Consider the following 18,702-nt stretch of genomic DNA (forward strand, 5'->3'; position numbering starts at 1 on the left):
CTCTATTCACCCATTTATTTCTACATGAAGAGGGCTCTTACAACAGGATGGGAAATGATTACATTAGTCCTGGCCTTTAATAAATAAGGGCGAAAATGTTTTATGGCCTTAAAAACTGCAAAGCCTTGTTTCTCCACATTCGGGTAGTTCAATTCAACTCTTTGGAGATTAGAGCTCATATAAGAGATAGGGACTTCATTTCCATCATCATTCTTTTGAGTGAGAATAGCGACATATGAAAGATCATAAGCAAAAGTGTACAAGAAGAATTCCTTGCTGAAATTGGGGCTGATCAATGCAGGAGCTTCCATGATGGCTTCCTTGATTCATTGAAACAATTCCTTGGCTTCATCACTCCACTTATGCACAACGTCTTTCTTCATCATTAGCTACACGGGGTGCACTATTTCCACAAAACATGTGACAAATTTTCTAATGAAATTGATCTTCCCGAAGAAAGATTGCATTTCCTTTTTATTTGCTGGGGGTTGTATTCTCATGATGGTCTCTATTCTTTCAGGATGAATAACAATCCCTTCCTTAGAGAGGATATGGCCCAGTAGTTTCCCTTCTATGACTACAAAGGTTCTCTTCTTGGGATTCAACGATATTCCATACCTTCGTCATCTTTTGAAAATTTGCTTCAGGTGACGAATATGATCCCTTCTGTGATATGAATACACAGTGATGTCATGCATGTAAACCACTACTGATCTATTAATCAACCCTCAGAAAGCTATATCCATAGCTCTATGGAATGTGGCGCCCACATTTAGTGTTGAAGGTTGTCTTGAGCTGATCCCCATTAGATACCAACACTTGATTATATCTTGAAAACCCATCTAATAGGGACAACATTTCAAACCCAAAAACGCACTGAAGAATGTGCTCCATAGAAGGGACAGGATAGTTATCCTTTCACAATGCTTTGTTTAGGTTTCTGAAATCAATACATAGCCTGATGTCTCCATTTTTATTTCTCACTGGCATGAGGTTGGCTACCCAATGTGTGTGTTTGACCGGAAAGATGATTTTAGCATCCAACATTTTGTTTAATTATTTCTTCACTAATGGTTCTAGGCTTGGATGCATCTTATGAAGCTTTTGTTGGTAGGGCCTAGCCTCCTTTTCCAAAGGAATTACATGCTGCATAACGCTGGTATCAAAGGCTTTTAGGTCTCTATATGTCCATGCAAAGACGTCCTTGTATTCTTTAAATAGCTTGACAAATGCAACCTTTTCTTGTGGAGAGCACCCCAAGCCCAAATTGACACTTTTTGGGTCCTCTTCGGTTCCAAGGTTGATCGATTCATACTACATGGATGAGGTATGCATTTTGCAGTTGGTCGGCTTCTTGAATTTATCATGCAAGTCATACAAGTGCTCCATCTTAAAAACTGACATGGGAATCACATTGTGATAATCCTTTTCCTCATCTTCCCTCTCATTCATAAGCCTGTCATGTTCTTTTTCATCAATGACTGCATCCTTGAATGTCTTCTAGGAGTGCAAGAACTCAAGGATTTGCTCGTCATCTTCGAACACCTGCCAATTTGAGATGTTATCAGGCACAGATGGTCTGAAAATCAATTCAATATAACATTTATTCTTCTTCAATCTAAAATCAGGCAAAAGTTTAGCATCCATACTAGCCATCAGATCAGAATCTTGGTTTTGTGCTCGAGGTATGTATGTGATATTAAAAGAATCAAAACTGTCAATTAAGCTCCATACCTCATGTTGGTACCTTACCAGGTGTGGTGAATTGCAATGTATCCTTTTCCTTACCTGATCCATGATTATCTGTGAGTCACCAAAAACTTTAAGATTTTTCACCTTCATATCAATGGCTTTCTTCAAGCCCTGCAACAAGCCTTCATATTCTGTTGTATTGTTGGTGCATGCAAACTCCAACCAGTTGGCCATCAAATGTTGGTTCCCTTGCAAGTTAATGAGTATGCTCCCAACACCTGCACCTTCAAGGCAGTTAGAGCCATCAAAATAGAGTGTCCAAAATATAGAATCTAATGTTACATCAATTGAACTAATACCTACGAAATTAGTCATATCATCTACTATAATACAGGATAGTTCATCAGTTGGATTATGGGGGGGAGCTTCCAACTGTGTGTTTGTCAAAGTTTCTTCAACTGTTTTTGCATGGAATTCTCCAAAACAGGTCTCTGTAGCATAAACATTGAAACTATAGATCCCAAGGATAGAGTTGGTAAACATTATAGGTTCATTGGGACCATTTAGTTCCGTTACTACATACTTTATGTATCTCCCTTGATCAATTCTCAGCATATCACCTTTCCCCTTCTGAGGCAGCAAGAGATGGGACCAATCAGTTGAGAAATATCCATTGAGTTTTGCTGACCAATCCCTACTAAGCAGCATTCCATAAGCCTCAGGTATGTCGACTAAAACTATATCAATGACTTGTGTGTATTGTGGTTTAGCAGCCATCCGAATCAAACATCTTTCAATTCACCAATCACTTTCACATTTGTCCTGTCTAATTGCATAATTCGAGTCCCAATTTTCTCGGGTATCACATGCAGTCTTTTTGCAATAGCGTAAGGCATCACAACAGACAAGGCACCGGAATCTACCAAGCAATTGTGTACGTTCATGTTGAGGATATGAAATGTGATAAGGAAAGGTGGAGTTATGGATTTTGATTTCCTTCCTATCATGGCCGCATTGACATCTTGGGGGGTTCGATTCACTTTTGACAGAGTGGCTTCCATGGCTACTAGCTTTTGGGTAGTGCTGGGAGTACTAACAGGTCTGGAGACCAAATTCTAGGTTTGGCTGCTTGGGATGGTGGGAGTTTTACAGTTCCATTCATTCATAGCTTTCAAGAGCAAATCTCTTTGTTGTGTTAATTTTAGCAAATCAAATTATGTGATATTAGCCCCAGATTTCTTAAGATCATCCACAATATTGTAATCAATGTTATAAATAGGGTAGGGCAGAGTAAACATACCTTTTTTTCCATTCTTAGGTGGGATTTTACCATTTTGAGCCGCCCTTGTTGCAGTTGGAGATGCATTATCTTTCTGTGGACAGTTCACAACTTGCGTACTCTTGGACTCACCACTAGGTCTACCCTTCTCAACAGGAACTTTGGGAGCAGATGGCTTCAAAGGGTGAACATCTTTCTTTGTCTGATCTACAGGCTTTTGGTGAGCTCTTACTGCAGGCTGTCACTTGATCAACTGGTGCGAGCTCGCTAGGAGCTCAAGCCAACATCTATGAGTTCTTAGAAGAATCTTTTACAGTTATGGAAGAAAGCTAACTCCATAAGGGCTATTCTACTTGCAGAAAAAGAAGGAAAACTGAAATGAAACGCAAACCCTAGCAAACCCTAGTTTACCCACTAACCCTACTTTTGCAAGAAAAGAGATGGAAACTACTGAAATGGGTGCCATTGACTACTGAAAAGGAAAATTGCATTTATTCAAGCTACTTCTGAAGAAAAATGAGAAGAAATCATCTTTTTGTACTTTTGATCATTTTTATGTGGAATTATTATGCTTGTGTTTTGATTGGTTGTGGCTATGCAAAGGTTTCGTGGCAAAGGAAGATGGAGTTGGATTTTGCAGAAGGTGAGGAAGGTGTGGAGGGGTCCTAAAAATCCCCTAGTACCCTTCTGAAGACTTCCATTGCGATTAGACTTCGAAAAATCACTCACAGAAAATTCTACAGAAGGTTGCAGGGGATCTACAGGAGGTTCTACAGGAGGATCTACAGGAGGAGGCCGAAAGTGGTTTTTGGAGGTTTGAAGGTGGAAAAATGATGGGAGAGGGGAATGAAGGCTAGATGAAGGTGTTTAGAGGTCTAGAACTTGTCAAGGAAGATTAGGAATGAAAGAGATGGTTGGATTTGTTCAAAGGGCAAGGAGGCAAATTTGTGAAAAACCACAGAAATTAGTGTAGATTGATGAAATGTGGCAAATGAGTGGGGAAATCTTGGAGAAGTGAGTTGATGCTGGCTGTTTGATGGAGGGATAGTGAGCTGAGATGTCCTACAATAGATCTGCACATTTACTTAGCAAAACTGACTGTAGCAAGAACAAAAAAATAGAGTTTTGTCTAACTTAACCTAATTTCTGACCTAAAACCAGAGAAATGTTGAACAGTGTCTTATGAATAGGAAATCATGTGATAAAACCATGGTAAATAAATAGGAAATGATCTAAGCATGTGGATCTAAACTAATGTCAACTTCTCCAACTCGAAATATCACACTAGCAGTTGTAGTGGAAGAGCAAAAATTGTGTTTTTGGTGGCAGCAGTAGTGCCTTGACCTCAAATCATGGTCCCAAGGAGGGAGGAAGGAGATCAAGACCCGTTGTTGACCCTTTTGAATCTTTTTATGTCACTACAACAAACTACTTAAGCAACTTGAAACAAAAACAACTATTCTAACCATCAAAAGCAACCTAATTTAATGAAGCAAAATGAAGCTAAACAACATAAATTATCTCATGACTGAAAGAAAAAGCATATAAATACACAAAGGAGGTGCTGGGAAACTTGGCTTGGGCCCTAACCCAAGAGCTTCAGCCCTCTAGAAAATATCAGTGCTGATTCAAAACTTGGTTCATCTTCATTTATCAAAAAATAGTAGTTACATCACAAAATGGTCTTTAAAAAGAGCTCGAAAATGAGCTGAGTACAATGCTGCACAAAAGTGCAAAAATATACTAAGAAAATGGCTAACCTACTGAGGCTTGAAACCTTATTATTTATGCAAGTGGAGACTCCCAACAGTCCTCCTAAACTTAGGGAACTCGGCTGTCTAGAACTGAAGATAACAGCAGCCCTACTTGACTTGCTCGGGTGCCCCTTGTAATCTTCAATGTGGGCCTTTGTACTCCGAGCTGCTGATGGAGAATTTGAGGAAGGGGTCATTAATGAAGGAGACACCCCTCCTACAAGTCCTCATCCCTATTTCCTCGAGTTTGGCTACCATTTTGCTCATAAATTCCCGGTCCTTGTCTAAAAATATACAAAAAATCTGCAATAAACACTCATTAGACTACATGGCAAAGTGACTATCCCCATTCACTCTATTGACATAAATATATTCGAAAAAATGCACAAAAATATTGAGAATGGTGGATTAAATGAAAATAATAGGCAAAATGAGCCCATATAGTTACCCATTTTTGGGGCTCATCATCATCATTTCTCTGGACATGTTCCCAAAAATTTCCCAGGCTATAGGGATGGTGTATGTGTGTAGGGCATCCTCTACCAACAATTTGATGAGCCCATGGTGGGCTAGTTGGTCTGGAACCCCTGCATTCAATTTGGTGCCACACTCTATCAAAGTTTGGAGGAGAAAATATGGCAGGCTGAGTTTTCTAGCTGCAGGTAAGTCCATCCCATATCTTAATTCATGTGATAATCTGAAGTGATAACCATAAACTATACTGAACCTTCCTTCACAAGAGATATATTTCATGATCTGGTAGCTGACCTCACCCCATGGATGAGGTAAAATTTTCCTTCTGACCCCATTCTTATCCTCTACAAGATGTTCATCAAGCTGAAAAATGTCTTTTTATCAACCTGTCCTAATGGTTTTTCTTCTTTGCTCCAGGGGAGCCCAAGTGGAAGATTTGTGACTTTGTTGATGAATTATGGTGTAATCTCTACGGTCAGACCCCTGAAACTGACTGTAGCATGTGTTTTTGAATGGGGTCTTAAGGACATTAGAAATTCCTCAGTCACCTCCTCATCATATCCATGAATTCTCTCAAAGAAAGACATCTAATTTGCCCTGGTGAAAAGGGCCACGACTTCTAGGTGCTCATGCAATTTGTTGGAGTTCAAAAGCTCCTTTCTCATAAAACCTCCTAGCATGGTGTTTAGTGACTTCTGAAAATGCTTAGGTGAGGAAGAAGGCAACAACTTCCAAAATTGGAAATATAGGAATAGCTGATGTCTGTCTTTCTGGAACCAGAGAGGGAATTTCTCGTGTTCTTATTTTATTTTTTCCACAACATCAATTTGCAATTTTTCCCTCCCTTCAAATTGTTTTCAACCTGAATTTACTTCTCAGCTTTTGGAGGAACTCAATATTTTGATAGAACAGAGAATATATAAAACAGTGTTATTTTCTCACAGAGTAAACAAACTTGCAGCTTCATTTTTTCACAGGCTTGGTTTCTATGGTTGCATCCCTTTTTTTAGGAGAATACGGGAAAGGGAAAAAAACAGATTTTTGAGTGTAGAGAAGAAAATTGAGAGACTGTATGGAATTCAAGAAAACACAAGCAGACTTTTAAGCTCTCTTCCCTTTTTTTTTCAACCCAATACTTTGCTTCTAATCCACCACCTTGTATAGATATATCACATATAGAGTGGGTTTCTAAGCCTACCTCTTTTCAAGCTTGAATTTGACAAAAATTCTAAATTTTTCCTCTGCAAAGCTACTCTTTGGCCTTCCTGTAGAGAGCCTCCTATAGACGGTGTTCTTGCTCCTGTAGACTGCAATAATGCTCCTGTAGAGCCCGATAAGCAGGAGGGTTTTGAAAACTGGCAGAGAATCACTGCTTCATTGTTCTGGAGGTGGTAGGTGAGTGTTGCAGTCGAGAACTCGTCGATGTGAATGAAAGAAAAAGGTGGTGGAGGCTTAGACTGCACTATACTTAAGCTAATGGCATGATCTACAGTGACGAGGTGAGGTGGTAGGATGGGTACGTTATCCCCATCTGGACCGTTGGTCCTACTCCAGTGCCATTATGGTATTTCATGTCGCCTGACCGCCATCACTTCCATTATTCTGTTATACACCACCACCACTACCGGTTCTAAGCTTTTTCTTCCCGAGTTGATGGGCCACATGTGCTGACTATGTATCTGAACTGCTGTTTGAATGGGGCAAAGCTTGTTTGAACTCAACAAGGGTGATTTGAACTGAACGCGGGTGATTTGAACTAAACGAGGGTGGTTTGAACTGAACGAGGGTGGCCAGTTAGCTGGCCACCGATTTCATTTAATCATGACCATCCCAATAGTTCATGCAGTTCCTAAATAATATTCATTCAACAGAGGAACAGGTTTAGCCACTTACCTGTTAGTCGCTGCTGTGCTCTGCATGCTCGGACTTTGGCACTTCATTTTCTCATTGTTGTTGCTGTTGGTGCTTTGCATGCTCTGAACTGGTGGCTTATGCTGGTGATTTTTCGATCAGGCTCTGCTCCTTGCATGTTGCATACATCTCGGTTGCGCCAACCCTATCTCTGGAGCTTGTTTTGTAAAGGAATAAGCTGCTACATAAATCCTACTACAAGAATCCTATAGGATTTCCTGTAGCTACTTCTCCCTCTGAAATTTCAGGTTGATGCCTCAGCAGGGGCTGAAGAGACAGCTGAAGAAAGTTCTGAATGAAAGGAATAACAGTTGGAAGGCATCAGGTAAGGATAAGTGAATAATGTTGTTGTTTTATTCATTATTATTATTATTATTATTATTTAAAAAAAAAAACAAAAGAAACAGAATTATGTGTTTTTTTTGTGTGCAGGGAAGAAAAAGTGAGTGGAGATCTGGGTGTGCAGGGATGTAATGGAGAATTAGGAGGGTGAATGGTGGCAGGGAGGTCCACAAGCCTTCTGGACAAATTTCTAGCCCTTAGATTCTTTCCTAAACTCGATTTTGAGCTCTCTGTGATTCTACAGGAGCCTCCTGTAGAATGCACAGAGTTTCCTTGTAGAATGCGAAATTTTCAGAACAAGTGAGATCAAGGCCTGGGAAAGGATAATGGTGATGGAGGAATGGACTATGAAGGGTGTATGCAGCCTGGCCATGTCCTTTTTTTTCTTGTGTGACCCTCCTGCAATCTGCAATGCATTCAAAAGAAGTTAGGTTATTTTCTGTTTTTTTTTTTTTTGAGACGACTGGGGCACCCCCAGGAGGTTTTCATCCTCACTGCCTGCCCTGGGCGCCTCCAAGAGGTTTTCACCCAGGGATATTTTATTATTTTTTCTAATTTTTTCTTTTTTCTTTTTTTCTTTTTTCTTATTCTTTTTTTTCTTCCTTTTTTTTTTTTTAACTCAAGGTGTGGGTGGAGTGGAGGAAAAGACCTGCTCCACTACCAACACTATTTTCCTCAGATTCTCAATGAATTCCTTCTTGGAAAGGGGCTTCCTGTAGATCTTCAATCTATGCCCATTAACGAGCATGGAGAAGACTTCTTCATCAATGGTCCGGATTAGGACTGAACCATTGTCATTGCATTTTCTACTGTGTATGGTCCCAGCCATCTTGTCCTCAGTTTGCCCTTGAAATCTTTATATCTTGAATCATACAACAATGCCCAATCTCCTTGCTGGAATTTTTTTTCTTTGAGGTGTCTGTCATGCCATATTTTTCTTTGAAGTTGGACTACCTCTGAGTAGAGAAGGGCTTGTAATCTCTGTTCATCCAATCCATTTAGTTGAAGCAATATTTCCTTTTGTGCATGGCTGAGATCTAGTTCCAACTGAGCTGCCATCCTTAAGGTATTATATTCAAATTCCATTGACAGTAGAGCCTTCATCCCATAGACCAGCTCATAGGGTGTGAACCCTGTGGTGGTTTTCTAGGTGGTGTTATAAGCCTAGGTGGCCTCAACCAATCGATCTGCCTAATCCTTTCTGCTGCTGCTCACTACCTTTGTCAAAATCCCTTCCAAAGCTCTATTAGTGACTTCCACTTGTCCATTTTCTTGCGAATGATGAGGGGTGGAAGTTCTGTGCTTAATCTTGTGATGTGTGAGGAGGTCTTCAATCAGATTGGAGGTAAACTGACTCCCTTGATCTGTGACTAATTCTCTTGGATAACCAAACTTGTAGAAGATATTTTCCCTCAAAAACTCAGCTACTTTTTCTTCTATTATGCCTTGATCGCCTTTGTTTCTGCCCATTTGGTTAGATAATCAATACACACAATGATGTAAGATTTCTGTTTTGAAGGAGGGTTGATAAGACCCACAAATTCCATGCCCCACTTCTCAAATGGCTCGAAAGTCACTTGAGGCTGCAGGGGCATCTCATCCCTTGGGGTAGGTTTCCCCATGCTTTGACATCGGTCACACTGGCTGATATATCTCCTGACATCTTGATGAAGAGTGGGCCAATAGTAACATGCTTACAGAATTTTGAAGGCAATCCTTTTTGCTAAAAAGTGGCCCCCATAGGGCTCATCATGACATGTTAGGAGGATGTCAAAAACTTCCTCCTCCCTGACACATCGCCTCAAAATCTGATCTCGGCCAAGTTTAAAAAGATTGCCCCCAATCTAGGTGAATGGGGTACTTTTTCTCACGATCTTGCTCTTCTCTTTTGAGGACAGGTGTGGTGGAAACTGTGCTGAAACCAAATAATTTGCTATATCAGCAAACCATGGAGAGAGTACTGAAATAGAAAATAGGTGTTCATCTGACATTTGATCATCCACCATTCCTTCTTCTCCTGCAGGCAGATCTAGTCTAGATAGAAAATCAGCTACAACATTTTCCTTACCCGGGTTATAACAATGGTCAAATCAAATTGCTGCAATAAAAGTAACCATCTAATGATACGAGAATTTACATCCGGTTTATTCATCAAATACCTAATTGCAGCATGATCAATGTGTATGAATGTTTGCTAGCCGGTGATGTAGTGTCTGAACTTATTCAAGGAATGGACTATAGCTAGGAGCTCCTTTTCGGTTACAATGTAGTTTAGTTCTGCCTTGGACAAATTTTTACTTACAAAGTATATGGCATAAGGCAGCTTCTCATCAACTTGCCCTAAGGCTGCTCCTATCGTTTTATTCGAGGAATCTGTGTGAATGTGGAAAGATAGGGCCCAGTTTGAACCTCTCAAAATTGGGGCAGTTATCAGTTTACCTTTCAAGGCATCCAGAGCCTCTTGACAGTCGTCAGTCCATATGAACTCAGCATCTTTTCCCAAAAGACCAAACAATGGAGAGGCTAGCTTACTAAAATCCTTAATGACTCTTCGATAATACCTTGCTAAGCCTAGAAAACTTCGAACATCTCTTACCTTTTGAGGAAGTGGGACCCTTTGGATGGTAGCAATCTTGTTGGGATCCACCTGTAATCCTTGCTGAGAAATTGTATGACCTAGCACGACCCCTTCAATAATCAGGAATTCACATTTTTCAGGATTGAGGGATAGGTTCATTTCAATACACTTGGCTAAAACTTTTCCCGGGTTAGTCAAAGCTTCCTGGAAGTTAGAACCATAAGGGGTAAAGTCATCCATATAGATTTCCACTGAATCATGAACCAATTTAGAAAATATGCTCAGTACTGCTCTCTGGAAAGTGGCAGGAGCATTGCACGATCGAAAAGGAAGGACCCAGTATGCAAAAGTACCCCAAGGAAAAGTGAAAGTGGTCTTATCTTGGTCTTCTGAACTGATTTGGATCTGGTTGTACCCACTAAACCCATCTAGGAAGGAGAAAAACTTCTTCCCTACCAGGCCATATAACACTTGATCTATGAAAGGCAAAGGGAAATGGTCCTTCTTAGTGGCCTTGTTTAGTTCTCGATAATCTACACAGATTCTCCACTTCCCATTTTTCTTTGGCACTAGCACCAAAGGAGAAACCTATTCACTGTCAGAGATGGGGTAGATGAATCCTGCATCCAACAACTTTTGCAGCTCTTCTTTGACAATGTTCTTAGGGCTAGATTCATCCTCCTTTGAGGCTGCCTGACTAGTTTACAATCTTCTTTAATGTAAATGTGATGAGTACAGACTGAAGGGTGGACTCCCTTCATCTCCTTATAGCTCCAAGCAAAAGCATCCAAGTGATTTTTCAATAAGCTACACAATTCTTTCTCTTGAGAGGTGTAGAGGGATGAGTTGATCTTCAAGATTCTTTCTAGGACAAATTCCACATTCATAACTTGGAGAGGGGTCGGATCAGCCACACGGAGATCAACTAAAGGATTGGCTTGGGTTTCTTCCACCATCTCTTCTAATGGCAACACACTAGGGGGTGGATTCTGAATCAAGTTCTCAATAAGATCATCCTCGGTTTGTGGACCCCCCATGGTAGCTTCCACTGTGCACAATGGTGCGAAATAGACTTCATCCTCATCTTCCTCCTCCAATGAGAGAGGTAAATCATGTTCTAGCAGAGGTTGGGTAGGAGGATATAGGATTAGCTATTTGGACATATGCCGTTCTTGATTGTCATGTTCCCAACTCGACAATTGATGTAGGCAGCTGCAGTAGCCAACCAAGGTCTTCCTAGGATGAGAGGATACCCAATGAGCTTGGCCTTTGGCTGGAGAACCAGGAAATCAACAGGGTACTCCTAGGAATCAATAGAGACCATTACATCTTCCCCAATCCCCTCAGGGGTCATGGTGGAGCGGTCTGCTAACTACAGTACTGTTGAGGTCTTTCTCAGGGAACCCTAAAGGTTTAGTTTGAGCATAGTGTCCCTGGTCATAACATTAATGGTAGCCCCTAGATTAATCAAGGTATGAGGCATTACGATGCCATTGACATGACATCAACTACAGAACTCCCAGGGTCTAGATATTTCGGACAAATCACTTGCCCCAACATCAGGTCAGACATTTGTCCTATGACATTGATAGTTGGGGCATCTCCCTTGCACCTACCTGGGTGCCTGAAGCACTTCTCCTTGATCATCTTGTTGTAGATAGGTACATCTTTTATGGCTTGGAGAAGTAGTATGTTTACACATAACTATTTCAATTCTCCCAGAAGTTCAATTTCTTCTGCGGTCGGTTGTGTGGTTCTAATTAGTCTCTCAGGAAAGGGTGGAATGAATTTTGGTTCACTTTCCTGTTTTTCTTCCTCATCCTCCTTAGGAGGAGGTTGGCTATCTGGGAGAACCTTCCCAGATCGTAGGTTAATCTCCTGAATCTCCACAGCATAGGTCGGGCATGATGTTTCTCTAGTATATACCTGTTGGGCCTGTCTGTTATTAGGGTTCGAGTTCAGTTGAGTAGGTATTTGGGGTTGTCATGGAGGAGCAGGAGGTAATGGTTGTGGTTTAGCAGGTGGTGGAGGCAAAAGATCGGGAGGAGAGCGATAGATAATGAAGTTATGAACAGTCCTAAAGCATTAGATGCCCTACGGGGATGCGGTTTGCTTAAATTTTTCAAACTGCCAAATATGAAAGCGAACACGTGTCTGCTTGAGATGCTCATTGATTATTGGGATGTCGAGGAGGAAGCCTTTATGATAGATCAGATGCCGCTCAGGGTAGAAGTGGAGGATATCTATTTTATCACAGGCCTTTCCTGAAGGGGAGAAGTGGTACATTCCCGGGGCAGGACATGGAGTAGCCTCACGATAGAGGACTATGTACAGATATACTACCCGAGACATCCCAAGAAGGTTGGGAGCCAGATTTCCATCACACATGTGGCAAGTTTGTCACTTAGGATAATCCTCTTCACCATAGCTCGAGTGAACGGATCATCCTCTCTGCATTAGGCGTCACGGGTCACCATGAGCGTGGCAGTTGACTGTCTCACTACTGTGTTTGACTGGTGTACTCCTCTTCTGGCCAACATGAAGAGCCAACTCACTTCTATCAGGAGGGGATAGACCAAGAACTTTGGATATGGGACTATCCTGTGTACTTTCTTTTTCGAGAAGGTTCCTGCACTCCGCCCGAGGGTAGCAGTTTCCATTAGCACCCCACACGATCCACTCATGGGCCGGTGGGCTGATCTGATGAAATGTCTGGGGGGTGGGGAGGTCCCAAGGACTGCCTTCGATGATGATTTCTTCACCTGGTGGGATCAACAGATCATCACCGTGGATGACTACCCCTATGTTGGGCTGGATTTCCGAGGAGATCCTGATCTAGTGTTACCACCGAAAGCAGCATGAGGCGAGATTGGTAAGAATTTTTTTATTTTATGATTTTTTGTTTTTTTTTGGATTTTTCAAATATAATGATGCATTTTGAAAAATATTTTTGATGAGATTCAAATGACTGATATGATGATCATGTTCCAGACATTAGGTCGGTATGACCAGATGGGTTCCCACGGCATGGACGGCGTGGCCGAGGAGCCAAAGAGGCGACTACTGATACAGAACGGACTCTAAACAATGTCCAACGACACTTGGCGAGACTGAGCTGCCGAGTACCGATGGCCGCCATAGAGGACCTTCCTGAGGATATGCAGCGTCAAGTGGTTGGCATGCCACGTGACTGGGTTCGCACTTTTCGGTGTGTGGCCAATGCGATAGTTACATACTTAGACGCTCATCCTGAGCCGGGGCATTAGATATGTCGGACATGATTATGGGCATTTGAGTCCCAATTTTGTATATTTTTGGACACACATATGTACACTCGAGATGCTTTATGATATATAGATATATATACAGTTTGACTTTTTGATGCTTGATTTTATTGTGATGAATGATTGGTGCCAGTCTAATGCTTGATTAGCGATAGAATCAGCTAACCAATTATGAGATCTTGGAACGTGCAAATAACTAATATAAGTAAATTATCTTTGCAACAACCTCACCCTTAAATACTGGCGATATAAAGATGGATCTCGTACCCGATAAATGTTATTTAATTGAGACACTATCAATTGAGAATCAGGATACACTACCAACGAGTCGATCCCATGAGAGATTGGCTCGGATAATAAATTAATAATGGCAGTATAATCGGCCATATTGTTTGAAGCGGGACCGATACACATGCCTCTTAATGCCATCAATTGACCAGTTGGATAATAGAGTACCCAAGCAGCGGAAGCGAGATTCCGAGTGTGCCGACTAGCACCATCGTCGAACCCAAAATAGACCAAATCATCCATCAACACCTGCCACAGCAAACCAAAAAGTGCTGATATCATAAAACTCTCAACAATATATGTACAAATATACATAAAGTACAAAGAAGCCATTGCCTAGCAAAAACTAAGCAAAGTACTTCTTTAGGTAGAGCCCGTTTCGGGGCTCTGCCAGCTTGTTTTCCTCAAAGTCGATTAACTCATATGACCCTTTTTCTAAAACTCGTTTAATAATGAAAGGATCGTACCACATAGGCTTAAATTTGCCTGCCCCCAAGGTGTCTTTATCTTGGTCATAGACCAGGACAAGGTCACCTTCAAAAAAGACTCGAGGACGGACAGATTTATCATACTGCGTTTTAACCCTTTTCTTATGAGCCTCATTCATTGTGGTGGCATCTCGACGCTACTCATCGAGATGTTCCAAGTGAAGTAGGCGCTCTTCGAGACTCGAAGTCTCTGGAAGGAGCTCAACAGCCAATTTAAGAGATGGAATTTCACATTCAACCAGAAATATAGATTCCATCCCATAAACCAACTAAAAAGGGGTAAAACCAGTAGCCGTTTTCACGGAGGTTCGGTATGACCAAAGAGCCGAATACAACATAACGTGCCAATTGGACCGATTTTTATCGATTGTCCATTGGAGTATCGTCTTAAGAGTTTTATTGACTCCCTCGTCCTGTCCATTGGCCTGAGGATAATAAGGAGACGAATTCTCTTGGTGGAAACCCAATTTGAGAGCCAATTCGGACATCAGTTGATTCTGAAAATGACTGCCATGGTCAGTGACAATCTCTCTCGGGATACCGAATCTTGAGATAACTTGATTGAAAAGAAACAATGATGCCGTGTCACTATCATTCTTATAAGTAGGCATGGCCTCAGCCCACTTCGTAAAGTAGTCTACAGCCACGATAATGTACCTGTGATTCGCCGCTGAAGGCGGATTACAAGTCGTAAAATCAATACCCCACTTAGTAAAGGGACCGACGGTGACAATGAGAAAAAGAGGAGCTGGATGCATGCGCATTTTCCGAGTAAAAATTTGACACGAGTGACAGCGTTTGACCGCTTCCACACAGTCTTTAAAGAGTGAAGGCCAAAAATAGCCGGCACGTAAGATGCGCTGGGCTGTAGCAAGCCCTGATAGATGACCACCACAAGCTCCACTGTGGCAGTCATTGAGCACTGACTCTGCTTCCTCTAAGGTTAAACAACGTCGAAGGATTGAATCAACCCCTCGACGATATAGTGTGTCACCGATGATAACATAGTTTTTAGCCAGGTGACGTAATTTTCGACGTTCATCCTTGGAGAAAGTAGAGGGAAACTTCGAAGTCTGGAGATAGACAATGATATCTCCATACCAAGGGTCGAGTGAAGAGATGAGGAACAAATGTTCGTCAGGAAAACTTTCCTCATAAACGGTATCCTGTCCACAAGGTAGCTCAGAAATTAGCTCCGCGAAAACCATGGATTTCTTAGACTTGGCAGACAAGAACTCAAGATCAAATTCTTGCAAAATGACTATCCATCGATTATATTTGCCCCCAATCACTCGCCTACTGAGGACAAATTGAAATGGATTGACTGTCGCTAAGACAAAAGTTTTGCGTAGCAGGATATAATGACGGAGCCGCTGGATAGCATGGACAGCTGCCAAGGCCAACTTCTCAACCAGAGAATAGCGAAGTTCAGGACCTATTAAGCCTCGGCTCAAATAATAAATGACATGCTCGGTGAGAGCATCGTCCTTCTGAACGCGAACCATACCAATGGTTGATTCTGCTGCAGCGAGATATAAAAGGAAGTCTCTACCATAATCTAGTGGACTCAAAAGCGGGGCAGAGACTAATGCCTTTTTCAAAGCATCAAACGATCGTTGCGCAAAGTCGTCCCATACAAATGGAACACCTTTCCAGAGCAAACGCATGAACCCTTTAGTGATCTCGGCATAGTTTGCTATAAACCGTCTTAAGAAATTAGCCTTCCCTTGAAGACTTTGAAGTTGTCGAATCGAGGACGGGGGAGGCAACTGAATTATTGCCTCAACCTTGAAGGGATCAACCCGAATCCCTTCATTGGACACGATGAACCCTAACAACCAACCGGACATAACCGCGAAAACACACTTGTTGGGATTCAACCGGATTTTATAAAAACGACATCGCTCGAAAACCAATCGAAGATGACTAGGGTGATCAGTTCTCTTTCGAGAACAAGCAGCGAGATCATCCAAGTAAGCCTCGATGACATGTTTGATGTCATGGAAAGCATATGACATGGCCCGCTGAAAAGTGGCTCCAGCATTTTTAAGACCAAAAGGCATCTTTCTATATGCAAAGGTACCCCAGGGACATATAAAGGTTGTCTTATGTTGATCTTCAGGATGGATAGAAATTTGATTATAACCCGAAAAACCATCCATGAAGGAAAAAATCTCATTACCCGCACACTCGTCGATAATCTGATCAATGAATGGCGTGGGGTAATTATCTTTTGGACAAGCCTTGTTTAAGTCCCTAAAATCGATGCATACTCGGATTGTTCCTTGCTTTTTATCCACAGGGACTGGATTAGAAACCCAATCAGTAAGAGGAACAGGGTATATGAAACCCGCCTTTAGCAGCTTCTCAACTTCAGCTTTGATAGCTGCCGCTTTCCTAGGGTTAACCGGCCGAAGCCTTTAACAAACCGGTTTGGCGTTCTCATACGTCTTGATCTCATGTTGAACTATAGAAGGATCAATGCCATGCATTTCCTCATAAGACCAAGCAAATACGTCTCGAAATTCCTTAAATAGGTCGGTGTAAATTTGAATTTCTTCAGGGGAACACTCAATTCCGATGAAGAGATTCTCGATGATGTTAGGGTCCTCCCTTTGAGGTCTTTTTATACCTCTCCCAAAGTAGTTTTTTAGTTGGGAGTTGGTTGGGAACAGTTGGGCCACGGGCACTAATAGGTGATCAGCAGGTGTAGTGTTCCAGCTAGGGTACTAGTTTAGACTCTATATTTAATATCGACCGAGGTGCGTAAGCTTAGAGGCGTGGTCTAAAATATATAGACATAAAGGATTGCTGGCCAAGTGATTATGATGTAGGTTACAAGGCTTCTTTACGGAAGACTGGAATATGTAGACTATCATTCAAACACTCAGATTACTCTACTGATATACTTGATTACAATGCTTAACATTAAATGCATTTACCAAATTAAACCCTGAACCTAAACGTTGTGTATGACTATGCAAACCTAAGCACTGTGTATGACTGTAACAATGATTTTAATCTCCTTACAAAGACATTACCCAGAAAACCCTTGTTCAGTAGACACACATCATTCAATGATATTTACACTATATCAAGCTATGCAGAGATCATAAATGAATTGTAAAATAAAAGCAAGGTTTATGATAGTGCTTTTACAAGACACCCAGGGATCGAATCCCTTACAGGACTCACTTCCAGATCTCAGTGATGACTGTTCAACATAACCATAAACGCAAACCATTCATAAGTGCACACCATATACATTCAATGGAAATCAAAAGCTATGGGAATCGAAAGCTATGTAACTGTTGTGCAAACCATATGCTACGAAAATCGAAGGCTATGTAACTGTGACTGTTATGCAAAACATATAAAATCTATTAAAATCGAAATACAATATAAACACTGTGCAAACATATGATAACCGAAATGTAAATGAAACAAATGGATAGTATACCGATTGAACGCAGGGCCCATCCGCGTCCTAAGGGTACACTGGCTATAATCGACCGGCTACCAAATCAATGCAAGAGATACACACGTCGTAACTGTGAATAGGTCTTAGTATTAAACTTAAAACTCTGTTCTGGAACGATTCAACGATTAAACATTAACCATTAACCGGACTGTATTTACATATGTATATCCACAGCCATGTCATTGCTACAATGAATGTACATTCGGCTGTTGCCGCTTTTATTACATCAAGCCTTTTCAAAATGTTTCCATGCTAAGTGTTTTCAAAAAGAACAAAAACTAAAATGAAAATAGAACGAGCTGCTGTTGCTGCTTTTGTCTGCCAGGTGCCATGCTTTGACTTGAGTTGACCGCGTACATAGGAGGATCGATTCGGCTGGGAGATAGGTGTTTGTCCATGCTTGGACATTCTGCTTTTCGTCCATGCCTTTCGTTCTAGCCCATCTGCTGCGCCACATGTCAAACGATAAGCTCATTACAGGATGTGGGTACTTCCTGTAACCATTTCATCAAAAACTTCTAATTCTTCAACATAAAACCCCTAAATCAATTTCTATGCAATTTAATAACCATAAGACCATTAATAATCAATTTTCAAGGATTCTAAGGGATATATGATGAAAATGAATGGATAAATGATATGTTTTTGGGAGGAAAAGGGGTCTTGGGATGATACCAACAGCAGGTAAAACTCGCGATCTCCACCTGAAAATAAGGAATTTTATATTTTTTTAAGTGTTTTAATACATATACGCGGGTTGGATATACACATACCCGCGTATACACGCATTTAACTCAGAGCAATGTCGCGTATAAGGGATAAAACACTGTTTTTTAAATTTCAGGACTAGGTCTGGAAGGAGTGGTTGCCCTAGGCCATGAGTACAGCATCACAAACCATAAGAGTGAGATTTGGAGCTATAACAGTTGAGTAGGTATTTGGGGTTGTCTTGGAGGAGCAGGAGGTAATCGTTGTGGTTGAGCAGGTGGTGGAGGCAAAAGATCGGGAGGAGAGTTGTATTGGTGCCTCCACCCCTGATGAGGTGCATTCCACTAAGGCTGTGGCTGAGCATAGGAGTGAAACGAATGAGTAACTAGTGGAGCCTGATATTGAGGAGAATATGACCAAGGA

Source organism: Pinus tabuliformis, chromosome 4_1 (assembly GCF_031772625.1).
Source record: "Pinus tabuliformis cultivar Carrire ecotype Pingquan chromosome 4_1, CPIR1, whole genome shotgun sequence".
Classification (NCBI taxonomy): Eukaryota; Viridiplantae; Streptophyta; class Pinopsida; order Pinales; family Pinaceae; genus Pinus; species Pinus tabuliformis.